The sequence below is a fragment of the Mirounga angustirostris genome, unplaced genomic scaffold, assembly GCF_029215605.1.
Source record: "Mirounga angustirostris isolate CCGP_5_RB_7025 unplaced genomic scaffold, mMirAng1.0.hap1 SCAF_6, whole genome shotgun sequence".
Lineage (NCBI taxonomy): Eukaryota > Metazoa > Chordata > Mammalia > Carnivora > Phocidae > Mirounga > Mirounga angustirostris.
This window is the reverse complement of record NW_026991714.1, coordinates 17,686,883-17,692,175: the sequence shown is the minus strand read 5'-3', so window position 1 is coordinate 17,692,175 and position 5,293 is coordinate 17,686,883. Positions and strand designations below refer to the sequence as shown.

General features: G+C 36.8%; 1 pseudogene; it reads left to right on the top strand.

Annotated features, from left to right (window-relative positions):
• The first annotated feature begins 701 nt into the window (after positions 1-701).
• Positions 702-2,344, top strand: LOC123845653 (lipid scramblase CLPTM1L-like; annotated as a pseudogene).
• The last annotated feature ends 2,949 nt before the right edge of the window (positions 2,345-5,293 follow it).

Sequence of the window (5,293 nt, the reverse complement as noted above, 5' to 3'; positions counted from 1 at the left end):
AAAAAAAAAGAAAGAAAGAAAGAACAAAGGAGGAGGACACATACTCCTCCATTTCAAAACTTAACCGCAAAGCAGTGATAACCAAACAGTGTTGCATGAGGGTAGACATACAGATCAGTGGACTAGAAATGAGAGTCCAGAAACTACATCTAGAGTCAAGTGTTTTCCCACAAGAGTGTAAAGGTCATTTAATGAATAGCCTTCAACAAACGATTCTGAGACCAAAAGCATATCTAAAAGAATGAAGCTGGACCCTTACCTTACAACATATACAAGAATTTACTCAAAATTGATCCAAGACCTAAATATAAAAGCTAAAACTATACAACTCTCAGAAAATATAGAAGTAAATCTTTATGACTTTAGATTTGACAAAAAATTATTAAATAGGAAAACAAAAGTTCAGCAACAAAAGATAAAATAGATAATTTGGATTTCCAGAAGCAGACCTGCAGCACTTAGGTGAAACCCAAGGCAAGTGGGAGCATTCAGGGCTCAGAGAGGTCAACAGCAGCACCCAAGCTCCTGGTTCTCCTGTGGCAGTCACAGTGTATATGTGAGTGAGGAGGGTACAACAGGCACCTTGTGAAGTGACTGCAGCTCCTTCATGGCTCAGCAGTGTGTTCCTTATGGAACGTGTCTACACGTCTAGACGCCGTGTCTACAGCATCCCATATGCCAGCAACAGAACTGTATCTTAACTCTACCTGACCAGGAAGCCTGAATTTCAGCTGAGTGTATATACCACCACGGGGTTCACCCTTGGTGCTGCGAACAATGTCTATTTGGTATTGAAATGAAGATTTTGATGTGGAGTCCAAATGTAATAGGACAGTTAATGTTTCCAAACCAAGGAAAACAAGAAACAGTGGGAGGCTATATACCTACATTTTCCTCCATCATGCTGGAAGTTTACCTTGGTGTAATGGGAAACAAGTGCACTTTATAAATCTTCTGATCTCCTACATAGTCACAAAACCCAAAGAAATCAAACTTCTTGCAGGGGAATCTGTTACATCACAAATGGAAGCTGAAAAGATGGGGACAAATGCCTTGAATGAGTCCATTTTTTCACTGGAGACCAAGAATAACTAAATATGGTGGCAGATGACATTGTTTTTGATGAGTCCTCTCTTCTTGCTCATGTGCATGGATAGTTAAGATGATCAAGTTAGAAAAAAAAAATGTATGTTATTTCCCTCTTCTGTTCATAGTTCAGTTTGATGATCATAAATTCATAAATAATTCTACTACTGGGCTACCTCTCACAGTGTCCTACAAAAAGATCTCACTGGGGAGAATATCCTTCTGGATTCATGAACAAGATTCCATGTTCTCCTTGTAGTAGTTTGGGTTTTCAAAGACAGTTGCTGAAGAGGTGAAAGGAATTTTTACAGACACCAACTTCAACCTTCTTCATTACCGCATTTCATCTTCTTTTTGATTTCCTGGCATTTAAAAAATGACATCAGTTTCTGAAGGAAAAACAAGAGCATGATTGGAATATCCACCAAAGCAGTGATTTGGCTCTGCTGCACAGTGGCTATATTACTTGTCCTTCGGGAAAAGAAGATGAATTTGCTAGTCCTTATTCCAGCAGGCATTGGATTAGCAACTGAACTAGAGAAAGCAAATGACTGTTCCTTGGAGAGACCCAAGACCTGAATTTCAGTTTAGCACTTATGGTAAATCTGAAAGGAAAGCCAAGGAATATGATAGTAGGCTATGTCATACTTACTCTACTCTGTCTGTACTTGGCATGCTGTTTATTTGCTCCTGCATATAAAGTATAAAAGTTGGCATTCTAGGGGCACCTGGGTGGCTCAGTAGGTTAAGTGTCTGCCTTCAGCTTGGATCATGATCTCAGGGTCCTGGGATTGGAGCCCAATGTCGGGCTACCTGCTCAGTGGGGAGTTTGCTTCTCCCTCTCACTCCCTCTCATGCTTGCTCTCTCTCTCAAATAAATAAATAAAATCTTTCCCCCAAAATGTTGGTTTTCTTGGTTAATCATCAGCTTTGTCAACTGATGGAATATGTTTTTGCCTTCCTCAGCTTTGTGAGTTAAAAGATAAAGTCAGTTTTACATCTACCTTAGAAGACATTTACCTATAAAACTTGTAGTCCGTTCCTTGACTATGTCTTGGTTTTTACCCTCACCATGCCAACATCATATTGTCTGGTGTGTTTTAGGGATAATGTAGTGTTTCCTGTTTACCTTTACCAAAGATGACTTTAACCTGTGGATAAAAGGAGAGTGAGCATATTTGAGAAGTTTTATGAGGAAAATCCTAAGTGGAAACCCCATACAGATAAATGCTCTAGCACTTTAGGGGAGCCACTCTGAAGTTGGCTGCCAGCTGAACAAAGTTTGGATTTAGTACTTCTGGAAGCTTTGGTGTAATTTCCTTAGACATTACATCTTTAGCGTTCCCAAAATCTCTTGAATATTTCTCATAGATCTTCTTATTTACCTTTATGCTGCATCTGGAAAGAACTGTTTGCACTTCCCCTTCACAACATTTAGACATCTGTCTGGATCACCGAGGTGTTGACTGTTTGTGGTCACCCTTTTCATATGGTAGCTCTCTGTGTGGGAATGTCCTGGGTTGGGCTGTTGGCTGCACCCTTACGACATGAGCAGATACCTGGAGTGCAAGTGGAACACACCTATCTATCAGAGATAAGAAGGACATTGCTGTTGTTTTTAATTGTTCTTTATGAGAATTTCAAATGCTTCTGTAAATTTATCCCATTTGGATTCCCTGGATCAAAAGGCTTTTTTTCTTTTTGTTTAAATTTTAATTGTTTTAAAGCTTATTGTATTAATTTTCTATTTTAACGTAAATTTACCTGGCTGTGAAAATAATAGATTGGACTTGATTCAAATTGTTTTTAACCTTTTGGTTTGTTTGGTTTGTGCTTCAAAGGACCATAATGAAAGTGAAAAGACCACCCACACAAGTGGAGAAAACATATGCTAATCATATATCCTGTAAGAGACTAGTATCTAGAATATATAAAAAAAACTTTTTAACTCAGTAATAAAGAAAAAATTATCCAAATAAAAATGGGCAAAGGTTCTGAATAGACATTTCTCTAAAGATGATGATAGACATACAAATGGCCAGTGTGTACGTGAAAAGATGTTCAACATCATTAGTCATCAGGGAAATGTAAATCAAAACCACAGTGAGATACCATTTCAAATCTAGTAGGATGACTAGAATAAAAAAACAGATAACAACAAGTGTTGGCAAGGAATGAGAGAAATCAGAACCCATATATATGGTTGAAATGCAAAATGATGCAGCAGCTTTGGGAACCAGTCTGTCAGTTCCTCAAACTTTTAGACTTAGAGTTATCATATGACCCAGCAATTCCACTGTTAGGTATTTCGCCAAGAGAAGTAACAATATATTCTCATACAGAAGCTTGTACATAAATGTTTATAGCAGCATTACTCATAGTAGCCAAAAGGTAGAAACAACCAAAATGTCAATCAAAGGATAAATGGATAAACAAAATGTGCTTTACAATAGAAATCTATTCAGCCATAAAAAGTAACAAAGCACTGAAACATGCCACAAAACGGATGAATCTTAAAAACATTTGCTGAGGGCGCCTGGGTGGCTCAGATGGTTAAGCGTCTGCCTTCGGCTCAGGTCATGATCCCAGGGTCCTGGGATCGAGTCCCGCATCGGGCTCTCTGCTCCTTGGGAGCCTGCTTCTCCCTCTGCCTCTCTCTCTCTGTCTCTCATGAATAAATAAATAAAATCTTAAAAAAAAAAAAATGTGCTGATAGAAGTCAGTCTCCGTCATTAAAGACCACATACTATATGATTCCATTCATATGAAAGAATAGGGGTTAGAAAGTAGATTAGTGTTTGCTTATGGCTAGGTGGGAAGGGACCGAGGAATAATGGGGAAGAGATACCTAAAGGATGCAGGATTATTTTTTGAGGTGTTGAAAATGTTCTAAAATTGACTGTGTTGATGGCTGTACTTGTTTAGGAATATACTAAAAATCACATCGAACTGTACAGTTCAAGTGTGTGAATCATATGGTCTGTGAATTAAAATTCAATAAAACTTGTTAAAAAATAATAATTCTGGAAAAACAGTTTGTTATACTTTATTGAGATGCTTGAGTACTAGATTGAAAGGGATGGAATTGTAGTCAATATAAATTCACATGATGAAAATTAGGTGGTTATATCTGGTTTTAGGTCATGAATTCTTACAGTAGTGTGAATAATACATTAGAAGAGGTAGGTGCTGGTACAAAATCCAGTTGAAAGTTATTGTAAGGGAAAAAGGATTGTGTTGTGTGTGTGTGAACAAGAGTAGAAGTTATTTAAAATGGCAAAGAAAGTGTATAACAAAATAGCTATCTTATATAGCACTGACTATTGTTAGGGTCTGTTAATGCTCAAATCAATTAATCTTCACAATAATCCTTGAAAAAGGGCATTTTCCAGTCTATAGGTAAAGAAACTGAGGAAGAGGGCTCAAATAATTGCTCAAGTATATGGTGCTAGAAATAAACTGAGTCTAACATCCAACCATTTGTGTTGTGACCTTGACCTTAGAAGCCATGTTCTTTAGGATATTGAAACTTGGATGATTAGTGGTTCCATTCAGCAAACATTTACACAATGTCAAATATGTTCAAATCATTGAATTATATGCTGAGATATAAAGACAAATATGATGTTATTAACATCAGTAACCTGTTTCATGGAAGTCAATGACTATGTACAATAAATCTATAATTGCAGTGAGATGTGATACAGAGATGTATACTAAGTGCTAGAGGAACGTACAAGAAGACTCAAACCATATGAAAGAGATGACAGCAAAAAAAAATTAAAAAAAGAAAGAAAGAAAGAAAAAATAAATAACATTTTGAGTCTATTTGGGGTAATTGATCACTTAAATAACATGTAGCCAATTCTCCACAAATAGATTCTACAAATATTATCTACATCCACACCTCTGATTGTGTTCTTTTATTTACTTTCACTTTGTATTCCCTATTCTATAAATTGTATTCTGTGTTCTATTCCTATTATGCAACATTCTTGGGTGGGGCGTTATTACTAAACTTGCTATGATGCTTTTTAAATACCTATCTCTAGATCTTCTATTCTAGACTATTAAGTCTTTTAATACAGGTAATATGCCTTATTCATTTTTCTGTCATATCATCAAGGGCAGTGCCTGGCTTGTGGGTGGCTATTTTTGAATAAGGAAATAATGGCATAAATGAACAAATAAATGGATGGACCAATGG